This window comes from Arachis hypogaea, chromosome 18 (genome assembly GCF_003086295.3).
Source record: "Arachis hypogaea cultivar Tifrunner chromosome 18, arahy.Tifrunner.gnm2.J5K5, whole genome shotgun sequence".
In the NCBI taxonomy this organism is placed as follows: Eukaryota; Viridiplantae; Streptophyta; class Magnoliopsida; order Fabales; family Fabaceae; genus Arachis; species Arachis hypogaea.
Genome location: NC_092053.1, coordinates 89,927,432 through 89,952,719, shown reverse-complemented (window position 1 = coordinate 89,952,719; position 25,288 = coordinate 89,927,432). Strand labels below are relative to the sequence as shown.

The following is a 25,288-nucleotide window of genomic DNA, read 5'->3' as shown; positions in this document are numbered from 1 at the left end:
CCAGTTTAAGCCTAAACTGGAGCTTAAACGCCAGAATCAGGAAGGCTAAGAAATGCTGGAATTGAAGTTTAACCTCCAGTTTAACCTTAAACTGGAGGTTAAACGCCAGAAGTGAGAAGGACACCAAGGAGGGCAGTTCCACGTTTAACCTCCAGTTTAACCTTAAACTGGAGGTTAAACGCCAGAAAGGGGAAAGGCACCAGGGAGCCATTTCCACGTTTAAGCTCCAGTTTGACCTTAAACTGGAGCTTAAACGTGTTCGACCAAGTTTCTCCTCCAGGGTTGCTTTCTCCATTTCCACGTTTAAGCTCCAGTTTAACCTTAAACTGGAGCTTAAACGTGTTCGACACCTCCAGGGCTACCTTCTAAGCTTCCACGTTTAAGCTCCAGTTTAACCTTAAACTGGAGCTTAAACGTGTTCGACCTCCAGGATGCCTTCTTCCATTTCCACGTTTAAGCTCCAGTTTAACCTTAAACTGGAGCTTAAACGTGTTCGACCTCCAGGGCTGCCTTTTCTATTTCCACGTTTAAGCTTCAGTTTAACCTTAAACTGAAGCTTAAACGTGTTCGACTATATTACCCTCCAGGGCTGCCTTCTTCCATTTCCACGTTTAAGCTTCAGTTTAACCTTAAACTGAAGCTTAAACGTGCTTCCACAAAAGGCATCACTGGAAGTGTCTGGCGTTTAAGCTGCAGTTTAAGCTTAAACTGCAACTTAAACGCCACTCTTGGAAAAGGTTTCTGGGCCAAAAATATTGCGGTTTAAGTTAGTATTTGAGCACAAACATTAACTTAAACTTACTCTGGTATGAAACCCAATTGAATATCATGGTTTATGGGATTGGGCCTGAAGGATTGATGAGTCTGAAATTTCAATTTATTGAGTCATGTGTCATTATTTGATTATCACTAAGTTGGCTCAATGAATGTTACAGAATTTGGATCAACAGCCTCATCAAGATTATGGATCATAAACCCAAGGCAAAAGGAAAGTAGGGAGAAGCCTCAAAGCCCAAGAAACACAACAGAAGCTCAATATAGAAAGTGTATAAATAGGATAGAATTTAAGTTAGAGAGGGCACTGGAACTTTTACCTTTTCATTTAGCTAGTTTTTATATCTTTGTAGTTGAATTCAGAGCTATGACTCACTAAACCCCTTTCATTTGGTTAGGGAGCTCTATTGTAATTCAATGAATCAATAATAGTTTATCTTCTTCTTCAATCTTTTCTCTTGAATTTTGTTAGAAAGCTTCTCGATCTAATTCCATTGGGTAGTTGTCTTGGGAAAGAAACTACCCATAATTGGAATCCTTCGGAACCTTGGGAAAGGAATGGAGGATTCATGCTAGAGAAGCTTTCTCACAGTGAATTGGATTGGGGTTTGGATGGATATTGTGACATGTAATCCTACCAAATTGTGGTTCATGAAACTGTGTGGTATAATCAGTGATCGAGCATCATCTCTTCTTATGAACATTTAAACCAAGGGATTGGGAATTTGTTTGTTTTTAGAGAGAATTGGTGAGCCAAGGGATTGGGATCCAATCATATAAGATTGCCAAGCAAAATTCAATGAACGCATTGGTTGAGGAAGAGATAAACATGTTTTGATTCGGAGATCTCAATATCTCCTAACACCCAATGAATTCCCCATTTCTGATTTCCACTTTCTCTTTACATTCTGCAACTCAATTCATGCAATCACCCCCATTCCCTTTTAATTTCAGCAATTTAGCTTCTGCTCTTTAATTCATGCAATTTAAGATTCCGCCATTTCAATTTCTTGTCATTTACTTTTCCCGCCAATTTTACATTCCGCAATTCTCATCTAAATCTTGATTCCGCTCAACTAGAACACACTTCTAATCCGAATTGCTCACTCAACCAATCCTTGTGGGATTCGACCTCACTCTATTGTGAGTTTTTACTTGACGATAACCGGTGCACTTGCCGGAAGGAATTTTGCCGATCGTGCAATTTCCTAAATCGTAGCATAACTAGTTTATGCGCATCAAACATGTATTTAATAGTGGAGGGTGAGGTTTCGAAAATTTTGAAAAAGATATGATAGAAAGATATGATTGGTAAAAAAATGAATCATGATATGAAAAAGATGAGATTTTAAAATTCAAACAATATGAAAAAGATATAAAGAAGTTAAATTTGAAAATTTGTTGATGCATCTAAGGATTAGAAGAAGATATGATGAGTTGGAAGAGATTTGGAAAGGAATTGAGAAGATAAATGAGTTTTTAAAAAGATTTGGAAAGGATTTGAAAGAAAATTGAAAAGGGATTTAGAAGATTATTGAATTTTTGAAAATTGAATGTGAGTGATGAAAATTTGTAACATGTTTATGCAGAAAATTATGAATTAAAACATGAAAGTTTGAAAAAATTTGAAGTGGAAACAAAATCACCTCCCCCTGTCTTTTCTGGAGTTAAACGCCCATGTGTTGGCCATTTTGGGCGTTTAACGCCCAACCAGGTACCCTGGCTGGCGTTAAACGCCAGAAATCCTTTATCACTGAGCGTTTTTCTAAACGCCCAGGATGCTGCAACTCTAGCGTTTAATGCCCAAAAAGGTATCTTTACTGGCGTTAAACGCCCAGAATGGTACCCATTCTGGCGTTTAACGCCCAAAATACCTCTTACTGGCATTTTCGAACCAGTGAGCCATTTTTCTCTGCTTTGTGCTCTGAATCCTTCTGTAACTCTGTAAACTTCTGCATTTGGACAAATATCCTTAAAGATAATTTATATTAAACTCCTATAATTATTATTTAAATAATAAATAAACCTTGCTACTGGCTGGGTTGTCTCCCAGCAAGCGCTTCTTTATTGTCTTTAGCTGGACTTTACTGAGCTTTAATCTAGTCTCAGTTTCGAGCATTCTTGCTCAACATTGCTTTCAAGATAATGCTTTACTCTCTGTCCATTAACAATGAACTTTTTGTCAGAATCAATATCCTGAAGCTCTACATATCCATATAGTGACACACTTGTAATCACATATGGTCCCCTCCATCGGGATTTTAATTTCCCAGGGAATAATCTGAGCCTAGAGTTAAACAGCAGAACCTTCTGACCTGGCTCAAAGACTCTGTATGACAATTTCTTGTCATGCCACCTTTTTGCTTTCTCCTTGTAAATTTTTGCATTTTCGAAAGCATTGAGTCTGAATTCCTCTAGCTCATTCAACTGGAGTAATCTTTTCTCTCCAGCTAATTTGGCATCAAGGTTTACGAATCTGGTTGCCCAGTAGGCCTTGTGTTCCAGTTCCACGGGCAGGTGACAGGCTTTTTCATACACAAGCTGGTATGGAGAGGTCCCTATAAGAGTTTTGAATGTAGTTCTGTATGCCCATAGATCATCATCCAGACTCCTTGCCCAATCCTTTCTACGGGTACTTACAGTCCATTCAGGATTCGTTTTAGTTCTCTATTTGAGACTTCAGCCTGCCCATTTGTCTATGGATGATATAGAGTTGCCACTTTGTGGTTAATTTCATATCGAATCAGAGCAGAGTCAAGCTGTTTATTGCAGAAATGAGTCCCTCCATCACTAATTAGTATTCTAGGAACACCAAATCTGCTGAAGATATGCTTCTGGAGGAACTTCAGTACTATCTTAGTATCGTTAGTGGGTGTGGCAATTGCCTCTACCAATTTAGATACATAGTCTACTGCCACCAGAATGTAAGTGTTTGAGTATGATGGTGGGAAAGGCCCCATGAAGTCAATAACCCCATACATCAAATAACTCAATCTCTAATATCCCTTGTTGAGGCATGGCATAACCATGAGGCAGGTTACCAGCTCTCTAGCAACTCTCACAGTTACGCACAAACTCTCAGGAATCTCTATAGAGAGTAGGCCAGTAGAAGCCACATTTGAGGACCTTAGTGGCTATTCGCTCACCTCCGAAATGTCCTCCATGTTGTAATCCATGGCAGTGCCATAGGATCTTATGCGCCTATTCTCTAGGTACACATCTACGGATTACTCCGTCTGCACTTCTCTTAAATAGATATGGCTCATCCCACAAGTAGTACTTTGCATCAGAAATTAATTTTTTTGTTTGCTGTCTGCTGTACTCCTTGGGTATGAATCTCACAGCTTTATAGTTTGCAATGTCTGCAAACCATGGTACTTCCTGAATGGCAAAGAGTTTCTCATCCAGAAAGGTCTCAAAGATCTCAGTAGGAGGGAGGGACGCCCCTACTATTGGTTCTATCCGGGCCAGGTGATCAGCTACCTGGTTCTCTGTCTCTTTTCTGTCTCTTATTTCTATATCAAACTCTTGCAGAAGCAACACCCATCTTATGAGCCTGGGTTTTGAATCCTGCTTTGTGAGTATATATTTAAGAGCAGCATGGTCAGTGTACACAATCACTTTTGATCCTACTAAATAGGATCTAAACTTGTCAATGGCATAAACCACTGCAAGTAGCTCTTTTTCTGTGGTTGTGTAATTCTTTTGTGCATCATTTAGAACACGGATGGCATAGTAAATGACGTGCAGAAGCTTGTTATGCCTTTGTCCTAATACTGCACCAATAGCATGGTCACTGGCATCACACATTAATTCGAATGGTAATGTCCAGTCTGGTGCAGAAATGACAGGTGCTATGACCAGTTTAGCCTTCAGAGTCTCGAAGGCCTGTAAACACTTTGTGTCAAAGACAAATGGTGTATCAGCAGCTAGCAGATTGCTCAGAGGTTTTGCGATTTTTGAAAAATCCTTTATAAACCTCCTGTAGAATCCTGCAAGTCCCAGAAAGCTTCTGATTGCCTTAACATTGATGGGTGGTGGTAATTTTTCAATTACCTCTACCTTAGCTTGATCCACCTCTATTCCTTTGTTCGAAATTTTATGCCCAAGGACAATTCCTTCAGTCACCATAAAGTGACATTTTTCCCAGTTTAAAACCAGGTTAGTCTCTTGGCACCTTTTCAGAACAAGTGCTAGATGATCAAGACAGGAGCTGAATGAATCTCCAAATACTGAGAAGTCATCTATGAAGACTTCCAGAAATTTCTCCACCATATCAGAGAAGATAGAGAGCATGCATCTCTGAAAGGTTGCAGGTGCATTGCACAGACCAAACGGCATCCTTCTATAGGCAAATACTCCAGATGGACATGTGAATGCTGTTTTCTCTTGGTCTTGAGGATCTACTGCAATTTGGTTATAACCTGAATAGCCATCCAAAAAGCAGCAGTATTCATGACCTGGTAGTCTTTCTAGCATCTGGTCTATGAATGGTAAAGGAAAATGATCCTTTCTGGTGGCCGTATTGAGCCTTCTGTAGTCAATGCACATATGTCACCCTGAAACTGTTCTTGTAGGAACTAGTTCATTTTTTTCATTATGAATCACTGTCATACCTCCCTTCTTTGGGAGGATTTGGACAGGGCTCACCCAGGGGCTATCAGAGATAGGATAAATAATCCCAGCCTCTAGTAATTTAGTGACCTCTTTCTGAACCACTTCCTTCATGGCCGGATTTAACCGCCTCTGTGGTTGAACCACTGCCTTCGCATCATCCTCCAATAGGATCTTGTGCATGCATCTGGCTGGGCTAATGCCCTTAAGGTCACTTATGGACCACCCAGGAGCTATCTTGTGTGTCCTTAACACCTGAAGTAGTGCTTTCTCTTCCTGTGGCTCTAAGGCAGAGCTTATGATCACAGGAAAAGTGTCATCCTCTCCCGGAAATGCATATTTCAGTGATTGTGGTAGTGGTTTGAGTTCGGGTTTAGGAGGCCTCTCCTCTTCCTGAGGAGTTTTCAGAGGTTCTTCCGTTTTCTCTGATTCCTCCAGTTTAGGCTGAACATCTTTAAAGATATTCTCTAGCTCTGATTCAAGACTCTCAGTCATATTGATCTCTTCCACCAAGGAGTCAATAATATCAACGCTCATGCAATCATTTAATGTGTTTGGATGCTGTATAGCTTTGACAGCATTTAACTTGAACTCATCCTCATTGACTCTCAGGGTCACTTCCCCTTTTTGTACATCAATGAGAGTTCGTCCAGTTGCTAGGAAGGGTCTTCCTAGAATGAGAGTTGCACTCTTGTGCTCCTCCATTTCCAGCACTACAAAGTCAGTGGGAAAGGCAAATGGCCCAACCTTGACAATCATGTCCTCAATTATGCCTGATGGATATTTAATGGAGCCATCAGCAAGTTGGAGGCATATTCGGGTTGGTTTGACTTCTTCAGTCAAGCCAAGATTTCTGATAGTGGATGCAGGTATTAGGTTAATACTTGTCCCAAGGTCACATAGAGCTGTCTTGGTACAAGCACCCTCTAATGTGCATGGTATCATAAAGCTTCCGGGATCTTTACGCTTCTCTGGTAAGCTTTTCAGAATGACCGCACTGCATTCTTCAATGAGGAAAATTTTTTCAGTTTCTCTCCAATCCTTCTTATGACTTAAGATCTCTTTCACGAACTTAGCATAAGAGGGTATTTTCTCAAGTGCCTCTGCAAACGGGATCTTTATTTCAAGAGTCCTGAGATAGTCTGCAAAGCGGGCAAATTGTTTATCCTGTTCTGCTTGGCGGAGTTTCTGAGGATAAGGCATCTTGGCTTTGTATTCCTCAACCTTAGTTGCTGCAGGTTTATTTCCTACAGAGGTAGTTGGAGAAGCCTTCTTAGGAGGGTTACAATTAGCACTTGCAGGTGTCTGATCCCTCATTGGCGTTTGAACGCCAGGATTAGGGGTTGGATGGGCGTTTAATGCCAATTTTCCACCCTTTTCTGGTGTTTGAACGCCAGAACTGGGCATGGAATGGGCGTTTAACGCCAGTTTTTCACCCCTTTCTGGCGTTTGAACGCCAGTAGTGGGTATCCACTGGGCGTTTGACGCTAATTTTCACCATTTTCTGGCGTTTGAACGCCAGAAGTATTCCTCTCTGGGCTCTTATTGTCCTCGGAGGGATTTTGAGCAGTGGTTTGGTTATCCTCTGTCAGTTGTTCCTTTCTTGGCTTTCTGCTACCTTGAGCTGAATTATTCAATGTCCTCCCACTCCTTAGTTGAACAGCTTGGTATTCTTCTGTTATCTGTTTAGATAGCTGCTGTCTTGTCTGATTCAATTGTGCTTCCATATTCTTGTTAGCATTTTTAGTGTCTTGGAGCATCTCTTTAAATTCTGCTAACTGTTTTGTTATACGAAGCAATTGCTGATTAAGTTCAACAATTTGTTCTTGAGGACTAGGATCAGTAGATACTGCCCTAGCCTCTTCTTTCATGGGGGACTCACTGCTTGAGTACAGATTTTGATTTCGAGCAATTGTATCAATGAGCTCTTGAGCCTCTTCAATTGTCTTTTTCATGTGTATAGATCTACCAGCTGAGTGGTCTAGAGACATCTGGGCTTTTTCTGTAAGCCCGTAGTAGAAGATGTCTAACTGCACCCACTCTGAAAACATTTCAGAGGGGCATTTCCTTAGCATCCCTCTGTACCTCTCCCAGGCGTTATAAAGGGATTTATCATCCTCTTGTTTAAAGCCTCGGATGTCCAGCCTTAGCTGTATCATCCTTTTTGGAGGGAAATATTGATTCAGAAATTTGTCTGATAACTGTTTCCATATTCTTATGCTTGCTGTGGGTTGGTTATTTAACCACCTCTTATCTTGAGCTTTTACAGCAAATGCAAACAGCAATAATTTGTAGACTTCCTGATCTACTTCCTTGTCATGTACTGTGTCAGCAATTTGCAAGAACTGTGCCAGAAACTCAGTAGGTTCTTCCTGTGGAAGACCGGAATACTGGCAATTTTGCTGCACCATGACAATGAGCTGAGGATTTAGCTCAAAACTGCTTGCTTTGATGGAGGTATATAGATACTACTCCCGTATGTAGCGGTAATGGGGTTAGCATATGACCCCAGAGTCCTTCTGAACTGTTCATTTCCACTTAGGTCCATGATGGAGAAAGGGAGATGATGTGAATTGCAAGTAAAATATATTTTTGTTTTTTTTTATTCAATTAGAAATAAACCGAAAAAAAATAAGATAAGATAAAATAAAATAATTAGAGATTAAAATATAAATTTCAAAAACTAAAAGAAAAAGGAAAATATAAATTCGGAAACTAAAATAATTACTTAATTAAGAAGATTTGGAAAACTTTGGATATGATTTTTGAATTTTGAAATTTCAAAACTAAGATAAGATAGAATAAGAATTTTTAAAATAAAAATATGAATCTTTAAATGAAATTTTTGAAATCTCAATTAAATAAATATGAAAGATATTTTTGAATTTAATGCGGAAGGAGAAAAACACTAAGATGACACCAAACTTAGAATTTTTTTAGATCAAAACTAAGGAAACAAACAGAAAAACTTTGAATATCAAGATGAACACCAAAAGCAACTTTTGAAAAAAATTTTAAGAAAACTAAAACATAAAGGACACCAAACTTAAAAATTTTTATACTTTGAACACTAATAATTCAAAAAAAATGAAAGAAAAATAGACTTATGCAATTGACACCAAACTTAAAATATAAAACTAAACTCAAACGGAAGACTCTAAACCAAAAAAAAAAATTTCCCTAATCTAAGCAACAAAATAAACCGTCACTTGTCCAAACTCGAACAATCCCCGGCAACGGCGCCAAAAACTTGGTACACGGAATCGTGATCCAGACTTTTCACACAACTCCGTGTAGCTGACCAGCAAGTGCACTGGGTCGTCCAAGTAATACCTTACGTGAGTAAGGGTCGATCCCACGGAGATTGTCGGCTTGAAGCAAACTATGGTTATCTTGTAACTCTTAGTCAGGATATCAATAATAATTCTCAGTTTTAATTGAAATGAGTAAAAGAACATGGATTAAATAATACTTGTTATGCAGTAATAGAGAACAGGTTGAGGTTTTGGAGATGCTCTGTCTTCTGAGTCTCTGCTTTCCTACTGTCTTCTTCTTCACGCACGCAAGGCACCTTCCATGGCAAGCTGTATGTTGGTGGATCACCGTTGTCAATGGCTACCATCCGTCCTCTCAGTGAAAATGGTTCAGCTACGATTTTCGTAGGGCTAATCATCTGTCAGTTCTCACTAGTATTGGAATAAGATCCATTGATCCTTTTGCACACTGTCACTGCGCCCAACATTCATGAGTTTGAAGCTCGTCACAGTCATCCCTTCCCATATCCTACTCGGAATACCACAGACAAGGTTTAGACTTTTCAGATCTCAAGAATACTGCCAATTGATTCTAGCTTATACCACGAATACTCTGGTCTCACGGATTTGAATGCTCTGTTTTCAAGAGATGCAATCAAACTCGTGAACCAGGAACCCAAGAGATACACACTCAATCTAAGGTAGAACGGAAGTGGTTGTCAGGCATGCGTTCATAGGTTGAGAATGGTGATGAGTGTCACGGATCATCACATTCATCATATTGAAGTGCGAGTGAATATCTTAGAATAGAAACAAGCGTGATTGAATGGAAAACAGTAGTAATTGCATTAATCCATCAAGGCACAGCAGAGCTCCTCACCCCCAACCATGGCGTTTAGAGACTCATGCCATAGAAGATACAAAATTCAGATGTAAAAATGTCATGAGGTACCAAATAAATCTCTAAAAGTGGTTTTTATAATAAACTAGTGACATATGTTTTTAGAAAATGAGTAAGCTAAGATAGATAGTGCAGAAATTCACTTTCGGGACCCACTTGGTGTGTGTTTGGGCTGAGCAGTGAAGCTTTCACGTGCATAGGCTATTCCTGGCATTGAACTCCAGCTTTTGTGCCAGTTTGGGCGTTTAACTCCAACTTTTATGCCAGTTCTGGCGTTTATTGCCAAAAAAGGGTAGAAAGTTGGCGTTTAGACGCCAGTTTGCATTATCAAAACTCGGGCAAAGTATGGACTATTACATATTGCTGGAAAGCCCAAGATGTCTACTTTCCAACGCAATTGAGAGCGCGCCAATTGGGCTTCTGTAGCTCCTGAAAATTCATTTCGAGTACAGGGAGGTCAGAATCCAACAGCATCTGCAGTCCTTTCTCAGCCTCTGAATCAGATTTTTGCTCAGGTCCCTCAATTTCAGCCAGAAAATACCTGAAATTATAGAAAAACACACAAACTCATAGTAAAGTCCAGAAATGTGATTTTTATTTAAAAACTAATAAAAATATACTAAAAAATAGCTAAATCATACTAAAAACTACATGAAAATACCTCCAAAAAGCGTATAAAATATCCGCTTATCAAGCACCAAACAATCCTCCTAGACCCAGGCAATTTATCACTACCCCAATCCATGCTATCAAACGTTGAACGTGCAACCATAGTGAACCTAGGATGATGTCTCCAATCACTACACAACTCTCCCCTATTAGTAACTCCACAAAGGGCTCTAAGTTGACCATCATTCTCAAGAAACCCATATTCAAGTGAGAAAGTAAAGCTTATAGAGAGGAATTTAACCCACTTGAAAGTAGTACTGGATGATAGTGGTTTAGGGAGGGTGACCTCCCCACACTTAGCCAATGCAGGGTCCGTTCCCTTGTGGTCTTCCTTTGCAACTTTCACCTTTTTGCAAGCTTCTTCAACTTCGATTCCTTGCTCACCAACTTCTTCTATCTCTTTCCCATCACTCTCGTCATACATGGGAGGTTTAGTGAAGTTTACTTCATTATCAATTACAAGCATATTGGGGAAGGACTCATCAAGGTCAAAGGGCTTATGTGTTGATACGGAATCATCATAAATAGGAGGGCCTATTTCTTGTAATGCTTCTTCCCATTCTTCACTTACAGCAGGCCTTGGAGGTTGCACATCCTCCTCAACATTGCTTTCTAGTCCAATGGAGGAAGGTTCAACAAGATCATCAAGGGGATTGATCAGCGTGGACAAAAAATCACTAATGATGGAATCCACTTCTTGGTCAATGTCCCTCAACTCTCCATCCAATTCCTTAACATCCCTTCCTAACTTCGTGGAAGGAGGCTTTTCAACTTGCGATTCCTCTATGCACTCAACATATCCTAAGTACCCGACCACTACTTCCTTTTGTTCAATAAACTCTACCTCTTCTTCTTGTGGTATTTCTTGCCTTAACTCCTTTTCTTCACCTTGGAGCTCCAATTTCACTCCATCACCAAGCTCCTTGATTGCTTCTCCATATTCAACAATGGGAGTACTTGAGGTGCATGGGCTTAGGTGGGAGGCTAGGCGACCAACGGCTTCTACCATGATAGCCATTTTGGTTTCTATTTCCTTAAAATCTTTTTCAGTCTCCTCTTATTTCCTTAGGATATGAGATTCAAGATCTTTTATTTCTTGCGTGTGGGCTTCATCAAAAGGCAGTGGTCGAAAAGAGGGTTCATTGTTCGAGGGAAAGGATTCATAATTGGAAGGTAGTTCATCTTGGTAAGGGTATGGGGGTGGTGTGTATTGAGGTGGTTCTTGAGAGTAATTGTGTTGGAATTCTTGTGGTTCCATGTATGGTTCATGTGGCTTATAAGGTGGTTGATATGATGAATAAGGATTATGATCATAATGAGGTGTTTGGCGGTAGAGGGCTTGTGAGTAAGGTGGTTCAAAATTAGGTTGAGAGGGTGGTTCATAGGCATGTGGTGGTGGTTGTTGACAACTACAATAAGGGTCACCACATCCATTGGATTGATATGCATGAGGGGTGGAATTATACCTATAAGAAACCAGAGGGTGTTGTCGCCAAGAAGGGTGATCAATTCTTTGAGGCTCCCTCCACCTTTGATTGTTCCATCCTTGATGCATGTTATCATTGTAGCTTCCATTTCCTACAACATAATTTGAGCCAAACTCATAGCCAAAAGGGTGAGAATTTATAATAGAAAATAGAAACAAAAGCTAACAAAAATAAGCGATAAAGTTCTAAAGCTAACAAAAATTAACAAATAACCAAAAAGGCAAGCATATTCACAATATTCACAATAGCCAATAATAAAGCACCATTGCAATCCCCGGCAACGGCACCATTAATTTGATGCAAGGGTTTATACCGGTTCGGAATTCCAAAAGATAATTCCGTTGTTAGTATAGTCCAAACCAGTAGTTAATCCTCGAATCAAATTAAGTTTGGTTTTGTCACAAGTACAAACCCCAATAAGAATTAACCATAGTATTAAACTCGGGTCGTCTCACAAGGAATTGCAATGAAGTGGTCAATTATTGGCTATGAAGGGGATAAGGGGTTTGATTGTAAAGGGCAAGAAATTAAATGGGAAAGAATTTAAATGACAAGAAGAGTAAATCAAGAAATTAAATAAAGCAATCAATAAAGAGAGACATTCATGGCAAGGTTTGAGATCATAGGCTTTCTATCCTAGTCATTAATCATAACAATACTTAACAAGAATTTATCTTATTTCGTCATCCCCAATGTTAGAAGGTGTAAGTTATCTTCCATTAGAGAAAGTCAAACAAGACTAGTTAATCTCAAATCGAAAATCCTAATCAACTCACTAATTGAATTAGCAAGAGATTAGAGTCATTGAAAATGATATTAACTAACAACTCTAGATAACCAATCTAAATTGGTTATTAATGACTCAAGATTGCCCAATTACTCTTTCCAAGACAAGAATGCTCAAAATCTACTCTAAAGCCCAACCAAGCATTTTGTCAAACACTTGGAAGGCATAAAAGGGAAGCATAGTAAAAATACAAGAATAATAAATCTACCAACTACCAATTGCAAGAAAGTAAATCAACAACTCAAATCAACAATTATAAGACATCAAACATTAAATTTCATTAAAAGAGATCTAAATCCAACATGAGCATCCATGAACATAAAAGAGAGCATAAAAGGGAAATTAACAAGAAAACTAAGAGAAGCAAAGTGTAGAAGAATGAAATTGTAGAAGAAACAAGATGAGAACAATAATCAAAACCTAGATCTAAGATGGAATTAAGCCTAAGAACCCTAATTCTAGAGAGAAGAGGGAGCTTCTCTCTTTAGAAACTAACCTAATTATACTACAAATAATTGCTCTCCTCTTTGCTTGGGCTTCAATTCTGCATGAAATACACTCAGAAACAAGCTGGATTTGGGACTGGGCAGCTCAGAAATCGCCTCCAGCATTTTGCCTTTAAGTAGGTCACGTGCGAGTAACGGCGCGTACGCGCCATGTACGCGTGCGCGTCGCTTGGACATTTTTCTCATCCACGCGTATGCGCCATGTACGCGTGCGCGTCGCTTGGACATTTTTCTCATCCACGCGTATGCGCCATGCGATGCCACTTCTGTGCGCGCATGCCTTGTATGCTTGCGCGCCCATTGAGGTATTCCCAATCTTTGTTTCTTTATGCATTCTCCACTTTGTATGCTTTTCTCCTCATTTCTTCCATCCGATACTTGCCTTATGAACCTGAAACGACTCAACAAACATATCAAGGCATCAAATGGAATTAAAGTGAACTAAAATCACCATTTTAAGGGCCTAAAAAGCATGTTTTCACATTTAAGCATAATTTAAGGGAGGATTACAAAACCATGCTATTTCATTGAATAAATGTGGGAAAAGGTGATAAAATCCCCTAAAATAAGCACAAGATAAACCACAAAATTGGGGTTTGTCACCTCCCCAGTGTCCAAGATTATAAAATCTGCAGGGATGTAAAGGTTCTCAACCTTTACTAAGACATCCTCTACCAGACCATATGCCTTCTTTATTGATTTATTTGTCATCTCTAGTGAGATTCTTGCAGCTTGTACCTCAAAGATTCTCAGCCTCTCCATTACAGAGAGTGGCATGAGGTTTATACTTGGTCCTAGGTCACACAGAGCCTTCTCAAAGGTAATGGTGACTATGATGCAAGGAATCAGGAAGCGTCCGGGATCCGGCAGCTTCTGAGGTAGTTTCTGCTGAACCAAGGCATTGAGTTCCTTGGTGAGCACTGGAGGTTCTTCCTCCAATGGTTCTGTGCCAAACAACTTGGCATTCATCTTTATTAGAGTTTCTAGGTACCGAGCAACTTGCTCCTCCCTAGTTTTCTCTTCCTCATTAGAGGAAAAATACTCTTCAAATTCTATGATCTTCAACCAAGCATTCAAGGGAATTTCAATGGGCTCCTCATGAACCTTTGGTGTTATCATTTCTTCAATAGGGGAGTTCTTAGTGGGCTTAGGGTTGCCAACTACCCCTATTATAGCATTCAATGCCAGGACTTGTGTTTCTTTGGGCGTTGAATGCCCAGCTTGTGTCCCTTTGCTAGCGTTCAACACCAACTTTTGTTCCTTTTTGGGCGTTGAACGCCCAGTAAGGACCTCCTTGCTAGCGTTCAACGCTATTGATGGCTCCACTTTGGACGTTGAACTCCCAGTAAGAACTTCCTTACTGGTGTTCAACTCCAATGCATCCCCTTCAGATTTAGCCTCAGTTTCTACAGTGATGGCCTTGCACTCTTTTCTTGGGTTAACTTTAGTGTTACTATGAAGAGTGTTAGGAAGGGTCTCAGGAATCTTCTTACTCAATTGACTAACTTGTACCTCCAGATTTCTGATGGAGGACCTAGTTTCTGTTATGAAACTGTGAGTGGTCTTAGAGAGTTTAAAGACTATGGTGGCTAAGCCAGAAAGGCTCTGCTTAAAAGTCTCCATCTGTTGCTGAGAAGGTGGGAATGGTGGTTTATTGTTGAACCTATTCTGGGTTCTTCCACCTTGATTGTTGTTAAAGCCTTGTTGAGGCTTTTGTTGATCCTTCCATGAAAGGTTAGGATGATTCCTCCATGAAGGGTTGTAGGTGTTTCCATAGGGTTCTTCCATGTAATTCACCTCTTCCAACATGGGTTGATCTGGATCATAAGCATCTCCATCATAGGAGGTGTCCTGAGTACTGCCATCTGCAGCTTGCATTCCAGTCAAATGCTGAGAAATTATATTGACCTGTTGGGTCAAGATCTTGTTCTGAGCCAATATGGCATTCAGAGTGTCAACCTCTAGAACTCTTTTCTTCTGAGCTACCCTATTGTTCACAGGGTTTCTCTTAGAAGTATACATAAATTGGTTGTTTGTAACCATTTCAATGAGTTCTTGCACCTCTGCAGGCGTTTTCTTCAAGTGGAGTGATCCACCAGCAGAATGATCCAAGGACATCTTGGATACCTCAGATAGACCATCATAAAAGATTTCTAGGATAGACCATTCTAAGAGCATGTCAGGAGGACACCTCCTGATCAGTTGCTTGTATCTTTCCCAAGCTTCATTAGAGGGATTCACCCTCTTTTTGTCTAAAGGTTTGAACTTTCACCCTAAGCTTGCTCATCTTTTGAAGTGGAAAGAACTTGGCCAAGAAAGCATTGACCAGCTTTTTCCAAGAGTCTAGGCTTTCCTTAGGTTGAGAATCTAACCATATCCTAGCTTTGTCTCTAACAGCAAAAGGGAAAAGCATAAGTCTGTAGACCTCAGGATCCACTCTATTGGTCTTAATAGTGTCACAGATTTGCAAGAATTCATATAAGAACTGATGTGGATCTTCCAGGAAAAGTCCATGAAATTTATAATTCTGTTGCATTAGACAGACTAACCGAGGCTTAAACTCAAAGTTATTTGCTCTAATGGCAGGTATGGAGATACTTCTTCCATAAAAGTCAGAAATTGGTGCAGTAAAGTCACCAAGAACCTTCTTTGCATCTCCTTCATTATTCGGTTCAGCTGCTATATCTGTACTTTCAGTTTCTTGTTCAAAAAGTTTTGTGAGATCTCTTCTGATGTGAAGAAGAAAGAAGAATGAAGATAGAAGAGTGAGAAGAAGAATTCGAATAAAGGGGGTAAAGAATTCAAAAATTAAGAAGTAAAAGGAGAAACTAGAATTAAAATATTTTTGTTTTTAGTTTATTTATTTATTAAATAGGAAATTAAAAGCTAATTAAGTAAAAAGATTTTGAAAATTGAAAGATGATTTTCTAAAAATAAGCGAGAGAAATAGAAGGGAAGTTTTCAAAAATAGAAGAGAGAAGAATTAGTTAGGAAGTTTTGAAAAAGAAGAAAGAGAAAACAAGTAACTAATTAAGAAAGATTTGAAAATAAAATAAGATTTGAAAAAGATTTGATTTTTGAAATTTGAATTAGGATAAGATAAGAATTGAAAGGATTTGAAAAAGATTTTATTTTGAATTTTGAAATTGAAACAAGATAAGATAAAGATTTGAAAAAGATTTATTTTTTGAAATTAAAATTTAAAATTAAGATAAGATAATTATTTGAAATTTAAAGAAGGATAAACCAAAGATCATATAAAGATTTGAAAAAGTTTTGAATTTTAAAATTTGAAAAGAAAGATAAGATAGGAAAGATTCAAATTTAAAAGAAATTATTTGAAAAGATTTAAAAAAAGATATGATTTGAAATTTGAAATTTGAAATTAAGATAAGATAAGATAATGATTTGAAAATAAAATTTGAAATTTTTTGTGAAATTTTCGAAAAGAATTTTTGAAATAAAGATAAAAAAGATATTTTTTTTATTTTTTGAATTAATGAAGAAAGAGAAAAACAACCAAAAGACACCAAACTTGAAATTTTTTAGATTAAAAGACACTACTTTTCGAAAATTAAGAAAACAAACACCAAAAGACACCAAACTTAAAAATTTTAAGATCAAAACATGAACAACTTAAATTCCAAGAAAGAACGCTAAGAACAAATTCGAAAATTTAAAGGAAACAAAGAACACACAAAGGACACCAAACTTAAGAATTGACATTAGACTCAAACAAAAGACACTATTTTTGAAAATTTTTTTGAAAAGAAAGGAAGAAAGTTCGAAACTTTGACAAGAACAAGAACAAAAAACTCAAACAAAAGATAAAGATTAATAAAAAAAAGCAAAGATTTTTGTAAAATTTTTTATTATTTTTTTTGAAAAAAAAAATAAAAGACTCAAACAAAATAATAAAAGGTATCTAATCTATGCAACAAGATAATTTGATTATTTGTCAAATCCAAACAATGTTAACTTTTATAAATTACTTTTAAAAAATAAAAGTTTTACCAAACTAGGACTTATTAAAGTAACCATTAAAATGATACTTCAATATTAATTCAATACCTATTATCCTTTGACATGAACTCTTCATAGTCTGAGTCATCAGTTTTAATTATTTTGTTTTTTACTAAGCTACTAATAGGTACACTTTTATTTCTCAATTTTCTTCTCTTTAATTTAAATTTTTTTTTTCTGAGTCAATGCTACTGTTGATAGCTTTTTCACCAAAAGATACAAATAACTTGTACAAATTATCTTCACACTTATAGTCACTAGAAGACTCATTCCCATCATATTCATGCACATTCTTGGCAAGAATAAATTTGGACTGGACAGTTTTGGTGGATGTATATTTTGATGGAAGATAATTCATCTACATTTGAACAACAAAAATTATTAAACTAACGTTATTGAATCACTAAATCAATAAATCGTAATATAATGTCTTGTCCAAAATTATTCAATGTCTATTAAAGAACTATTGGCTCTCCTCCATTGATGAAAAAAGGAATAAAAACCCTGACATTTACTAATGCAAGAAACTACCAAACCCAAGAATAACTCTTCACAAACAAAATTTGCAACTATCTTTTATAATGATAAAAAAATTATTAAAAAGAAAAAAAAAATCATATAATTTATCATGAAATAGTAACTTGGGAAAAAAGAATGCTCTGAAAGTTCTAAAAACCTCACCAACAGATTCAAGCCACTAAGCAAGTTATACACAATTTGTTGCTGTTATTCTGGTATTTAGCAAGAATTGCTAAAGAGGTACTATTTCTGAATGTCAAAAGTAGAAGAGAAGAGAAAGGGGTTCACGTTGATTAAAGACTGAAGGATTTTTTTTTTTTTTTGGGTTATACACATTCACCCATTTACACACACAATGTATGGCTCTTTATCACTCCAGTTAGAGATCGAGCCTCTTGTGACATATTTGAAAGAAAAAAACTAATATTAGGACATAACCTCAGCCACAGATATATAGAATTGTGCGGTAAGAGCATAATCGGCCTAAATACCCTTAGAGTTTTTTTTCCCCTCAAAGGTAGATGATTTTATTTTAAAACTAAAATGAAATGTATGGTTCACTTAGGACTACAAGCATAGGGGAAAAATGAAAATGATCCAACAAAAAAAACTCAAAGACCAAGCATTAGAGAAAGAGAATGTTATCAGATAGAATTTTCATCTTCTTTCAAGGGTCAGAACAGCGCAAAAAGAGGGAGGGAGAGAGAGAATGAATTCATATGGATCTTCTTCCTTCTTCTATAGCTCGACGAGCAAACTCTGCAACTAAGAGGGTAGATCTTCTAACTTTTTCAAAGGTGAATTCGTTCTTTGTTCTCCAAATCCACTATGCTGAATAAACGGCCAAAGTTGTTCTGTCTTCTCCTCTTCTTTCTTTTTCTACCGTGTTTATAAATCTTAACCACCACCTCCATGGTTCTTTAAGTTGAGTTGGGACAAATATGGAGTTGGCTTTCCAGACTTCAATTGCATCTGAACAATGAACATCCACAAAGACAGTAATAAATGGACTCATCTTCAACTTGGCACTGTGAACAAAGTGGTTAGATTCAATGGATTCTTCCGTACAGTTTTCACTTTACAAGTAAACCATCATACACCACTTTTCATCAGAAATTCTTGATTTCTGGTTGACATTTGAACTCCCAAATTGCAGACCAGAGTTCATTGCCGCCACACTGTCCGGAGAGAAATTCAAGTGGAGAATGAAAAAACTCGAATGCCAAGCTATAGAATGCTACTATATATGTTCTTTTTCTGTCTCTCATCCAGATAATTTTATCTTCTCCCTCTTTAATTGAAGTTCTGAGTATAGCTGCTACCATTATTGGACTGAAATTTTCTTAAATGAATATTTAATTTCAAGTTCTGTTTGATTGAATTAATATTAAGTTAGAAATCCTCTATAATTTTGATTAAATTTTGCCTATCTATCTTTCACAAAATTTCCATAACTTCTCCTGCACTTTCCTTATCTTGAATAAATTCGCTCTTCCATTTAATAGGTATAACTAGTAAAATTTAATTAGTATCACACACTTCTTAAAAAGAGAATTACTAACAAATATCCTTACGATATTTATTAAGATTTCTAGAATAAAAACTTATACGTCAAAATATCTTATACATTTAATGTTATTAAAAACATTAAAATCTTTTCTTAAATATAAAAGTTTCTATTATTGCATTCTTAACAAACTACAGATATTTTTTTTCTAAATAAACAGTAATTTAAGATCAAATAATATTGAGTAGAGGACAAATAATTATTTAACGTGGAACAAAGTAATATTGATAGAGTAAATAACCATTCTAACAATAAAAGATTCGGATGTTTATAAAATTAATTATGAAAAATTAAAACTAAAATTATATCTATACAAGATATATTTTGTTCGATAAAAATAATCAATTATTAAATTTTTATTTATAATTTCGTAAATATTTCTCTCCCATCCTAAATTGATTCATTCCCTTTCTCTTCCTGCTACTTATTCGTAAACTATTCTACAATTTTTCTTTTGTTACAGTTGCCACCACATTCGCAGCTAGCTCTAAATCAGTCGCCGCCACTTCTCCATCAAAATTCTTACTGTTTTTCCACTTTCTCCTTTAGTCATATCAACTTCTTCCTCAGTTATTAATTTCTATTCAAAACATTGAATCAGCAATCTCAAAGTCAAAGCAATGATATATTTTTTTAAATTGGCTTTAGGACAAGCCTTTTTTTTCAACCTAAACAGAACCAACTTATCAACTTCTCCTCTTTTTTCAAATCTTTCTGACTTAAATTGTATTGGATCATTCCATGGTTCAGAATTTCTATAATAAATAGTCCAAGCATTTGCCAGCAAAATAGTGAAAGAGGTGGAGCTTGATGATGCAAATGGCAAAATCCTTGTGGCGTTCCAAAGAAGATGGAGCTGGTGGTCGAGGAGGCACTCGGAGAAGATGAAGCAGAAGAAGAAGCCAATGAAAGTAATTGCTTCGGACTTTTCTTGTTTGATCTCGTCCATGTTTTCGACGAGGAGGACGATGGGAACTCCGACAGCAACGACAACGCCCTCGTCACCCATGATGGTGGCAAAGTAATCATGATCGAAAGTCTTACTCTTGGAGGGCTTATCGCCTTCGGATTTCACCTATGACACGATCTTTTTTTTGTCATGATTGAGCTAAGTGCTAGTATGGAGATCTCCCAAAAATTTTTGAATCAAAAGTTCTAATTATAAATTTAAAATTGCTGTGATTTAAATTTGTGATAATTGTGGTAAGATATAGTTGAAAGAGTTAAAAATAAAGGAGTTAATTTGATGAAATAATAAATTTTACAGCAAAAGTAGTGGTAATTATGAAAAGAATATGAAAAAAAAAGAATATTTATAAAATTATAAATAAAAATTTAATAATTAATAATTTTTGTTTAATAAAATTTATTTTAAATAAATATAACTTTAATTTTTATTGTTATGATCAATTTTATCAATATTTAAATATTTTATCGTAAAAAATGACTATTTATACAACATTTGTATTTAGAAAGATTTTTGTTTTTTGGACATGTAAAAAGGAGTCTGTCTAAAATCAGCCCAAGTCTTTTGAGTTTATCTAATGCACCATACAATTTGAAGCATTAGATTAGATTGATAATAGATCTAATGGTTTATATTTAATCTATAAATAATTTATTAAAATTTATACTAAAACATAGCAAATCTTTTAATATTTTAAATTTGCCCCAATAATAAAACCCTCCTATCAGCTCAGGTTGTTCCTATCTCTGTTCAATTTCAGCTCAGCTCCCAGAAGACCTTCCCAAAAGAAAACCCATCAACACCTTCATGGAAGACCACCAATCACCCTGCGGCTTCTTCATCTCCCATCTTCCACACCAGGTACCATCCATATCTCTATTCAATTTCGCGAGTTCATCGAAATTCTTGCGATTCTCGTCGTTTTCTTTCTCATTCCACCGAAATCTCATGAATTCGTTTCATCCGCACCAAGTTCAACTCGTCGAGGTCGACGCTGCAGTAGTCGTTGAACTCGAGTATCTCAATGTATGCGTAAGGAGATAGCAGATCTTGCACTGATTTGTATAGAAAGTGAAGCAGAGAGAGAATCTGATATGGAAGCACATTTTGCAAAACGGTGATAACCCTAATAGTGTCTAGAATTGTGATAATATCTCCATTTTTGCAATGCTGATAAGCTGATATTTGTGTTTGCTGGTTTGAGATTTGTTGTTCTTGAAGAATGGTAGAGTGGAAAATGGAGTGAGAATTTGTTTGTTTCTTTTCACATTTTTTTCTTTGGATTGTAACTTTGGGGGTTCTTATACATTGCAAGTAGTGCGAACAGGGTCTGCTAAAGGTTGGTGTTTTGGGTTTGGGATGAAAATAAAAGCAGCATTGAGCTTATTGCAGAGATAGAGTAGGGTAAAGTTAAAGGTTAAAGATGATGAAGCCGAACAATTTGATTTAATATTTCGCTTTTGCTTTATTCGTTTGTAGATGTGATTGATTTTGCTCAAAAATAACCTCATCTCTTCGTTATCATTTATCTTCATATCAAATATCTGAATAGCTTTGGGTTCTATTGTGGGTTTCTTCTTTAACTTGTTATTTTTTTTTAATGAAAACTTTTTTGTGTGCTTATGGAGTTTCGGTGTACAAGTTTGATATGAACAAGACTTCTCAGTTGATGTATTGATACTTGTGCCTCATAAATTAGATATCATTCCATCACACATGCAATTTAAGTGTATTAGAGCATCATCCAACAGAAATTTGAGATACTGAATATTTGCAGTTAAAAGCCAACAATAGAATGGCCAATTTTGCATAAAGATATTGTGAGATGAATGAGGATACATTAGATATGATATTTTTAGTTATGAATGAATCAGAAAGATAGTTAGGGTAGCATTTGTTTTAAGAAAGACCATAGAATCTTCTTTTAGGTGGTTTGATCATGGATGAAGATTGTACAAAAACTATAAACAAAACTATTAAGGAAGACCTAAATTTAGTCACTTCTCTGTACTCTATGCACAGTTTATGATAGATTGATAGTCCTTAATTACATCTTTTGATCCATATTGTTGGAAAGACTTGATCGTTGTTATTCTATTTTATAATTTAGCGGGTCATATGTATAATTCATTTTTTCGAGTTAACACTGTACTGATATACAGCTATGGCTTAGGATGACGAGGTGGAAGCTGGTATGCAACAAAGAAGTTCAAAAAAGAGTAGATGAAACTGCTAGGACAGATTAAACCTAGAAGATGGGAATTGCTTGGGAGATAAAACCAAGAGAATTGAAATTTCAGTTCCTCAGAAGGCCCCCTTAATAAGATCAAAAGTGACAGATACTTCAGCTAATACATCTGAAACAATTGTAAAGATGCATCCTCCAAAGTGCCGGATGCTGCTGCGAAAACATCCGAAACAATTGTAAAGAATGCATCCAGTACTCATACAACTGGGAGTGCCCACTAGTATTTTTAGTCTTGATAAAATTATTCTTTCAAACTTCAGTGCTTATAGTGATGGCTATGGATGCTTATAGTGATGGCTATGGATGCTGAATAAGCCTTTCAAAAAAAAAGTTAAATAGCATAGAAACAACAATCTGTAATTTTACCAAAAAGTAATATTATCAAAGAAAGTTAATTTATATTTTTTGTATTTGTGAATGATGAAAGTAACAGATGGAAATAATTGATCACCTACCCAACTAAAAATGTAGAAAGAAGAGGATTAAAACGATAAGAAACAAGACTAAAATTAAAATAACTATAAGACGAGGATTAAAACTATAATTGATCACCAATGATTAAAACTATAAAGGTGAAAACTCAGTACATCATTTAAAATACTCAAATACTCAAATTTGCTGTGCGTATGTTAATATTTGACAAGCTTTTGACAAGCTTCCATCGGGAAGTGGCAGTTCAGGTTATTTGATATTAGCTTTTAAAATAAGAAAGATTACAACTGAGAACCAGTGTTGAGCAGAATTTGAAAAGTGGTCCTGTGTTAGATTAAGGCTGCATTAACTACTATTAGTACAACAATCAAAGAGGAGTTCTGGCACACCTTAACCCCAAATTGGAAACATGGTCCATACTTCTGAAAACTGACAAATGCCATACATTACAGTACTACTCAGATCCACTTCTTCTTTAAGAATGGCAAACTATGCAATATTTGTTTTTTTCCACTTCATTCTACCTAATTCTTCAGCAAAATACACATTAAAAATAGAAAAGAAAAAGAAACTATGGTTGCTAGTAATTGCTTTGATTTTCTTCCCCCCTGCAAAGATAGGAACTCCAAAAGCCTTCCAATTTGGAGTTGATTTCCCATGAGTTTGCTGCCTGACAAGATTTGTTAAAATCCAAAGTTAACGATGGTAAGGAGAAACACAAGTAAACAATAAAAGCCTATGCATGGCATACAGATTATAAGGGAGCATATGAACCCAATTTTTGTCTATAGTCTGGCAGTGAGCATTAGAGTAGTTCAAACTGTCAATTGTAGAGGTAAATTAAAACCATCTAATAAGCAAATAAGCAATAAGTCGAGGCCTAAAAAGAATCACAATACTAATAAGTCAAGGCCTAAAAAGAATTACAGTTTACAATCAAATAAGCAAAACTAACCAATGACTATTGAATTTTCAAAAGAATCACAATACTAATTTCTGAATTTACAAACACACTAAAAAAATCAAACAACAATAACAAATAAAGCTTTTCCAAATGCTGTATATACATAAGAGTGTCACATATCAATTGCATTGATATTTTCATGTTTGAATATGACTCAACCATTTGATTCCCAACCGTACAGCACAAAAAAAAGGATAAGGCATTGGGGAAATGTTTGAAAATTAAAATCCTGTATCACGACCAGGAGCCTCTTTCCAGTTCATAATCTTAAATTATTCACTGTTCTAGGTTATAGATTCCATCGTAATCATAATTTAACAAAAAAAAAAAAGTGGAAAATCGTGGATTTGGAGAGAGGAAATGGAAGGAACGGAATGAGAGAGGAAGAACTGAAGAAGACTAATAGGTACTCACTGTGTTATTGGAAAACAATTTGGCATGCTTCATGAATATACACAAGCATTCTTAATTTGTATTGGAACAAAAAAAATGAAATCAATTAAGCAAATTCATACCTGAGACTGAGGTTCCATTGTAACTCTGGAAGTGGAGGATAAAGGGGAAGACGGAGCACCACGGTGCTGACGACGATTCGAAGAGAGAAGAGGAGACGGGGAGAGCGAGCCTAGGAACGATGCCGGGAGATGAGATGAGACCGGCAGCGAGTGCTGGCTGGACGGCGATGGACGGCGACGGCGAGGGCAAAAACAAGAGAAGGATGGAGTGGGTGGTGATAGTTGTGAACGGATTGGAGGGTGCGGTGAGTTTACACTTTACGGGAAAAGGAATTAGGGTTCCACTTTATGAATTTAAAAAATATTTGGGGTAAATATAAAAAAATTATTATTATTATTAACCTCTATATGGGGTATATTTTTAAATTATGTTTTGTGCACATTGAAAAAGCTCAAAACACCTGAGCTTATTATAGACAGACCCTGTAAAGAGTGTTTCTATGTGGCTGCATCATACCACGCCAAATGTATAGACGAAACTCGAAAGTAAGATGAGGCGGCACGCCAAAATCAAAGAGACATTGGAAAAATCTACATTTTTTGTCTGATCTACACAAATGTCCAAAAGAGGTGGCAACCTTGAACACCGCCATTACATATATATTCTTCGGTTACGTTATTATTCCTTATGCTTCATTCTTAAGCAAACAGCAAAACAATAGTGTTCATCCTTAGCTTCTTAATTATTATTATTCATGGCGGAAAAAGATGGACAAAGATCAACTAATCGTCCTCTGGAATCGCCTAATGAGGGCTTGCCAAGTGAGTTCATAATTTCATAATATTATTATATTTTGTGCAAATTAACAAGCAAAATTGATTCTGTTAATTCTTTAATTAATTCTTGTATAATCGCAAAATCATTCATGTATGGGAAACCACCGAGAAATTGGATAGCCGTTTAAATTATAATTTACCTCAATCTGTTTTTATTGTTGAGCATTTATGTTGGTATTTCAATTTTTGCGCATTGATGTTATAATTGTTGTTTATAGCATTTCTAATTTTAGATTTAATTTTAATTTTATTTTAGATTCGATAAAATGACTCATAAAATATTT

General features: G+C 36.4%; 2 long non-coding RNA genes across 2 annotated transcripts; one reads left to right on the top strand and one right to left on the bottom strand.

Annotated features, from left to right (window-relative positions):
* The first annotated feature begins 18,690 nt into the window (after window positions 1–18,690).
* LOC140181636 (uncharacterized) lies at window positions 18,691–22,717 on the top strand. Its single transcript, XR_011876622.1, has 2 exons — window positions 18,691–20,929; window positions 22,231–22,717. It is a non-coding gene; the product is annotated as an uncharacterized lncRNA (long non-coding RNA).
* A 244-nt stretch (window positions 22,718–22,961) lies between these two features.
* Window positions 22,962–24,669, bottom strand: LOC112771966 (uncharacterized). Its single transcript, XR_003187289.3, has 2 exons — window positions 24,228–24,669; window positions 22,962–23,418 (listed from the first exon to the last, which is right to left on the bottom strand). It is a non-coding gene; the product is annotated as an uncharacterized lncRNA (long non-coding RNA).
* Between the last annotated feature and the right edge of the window lie 619 nt (window positions 24,670–25,288).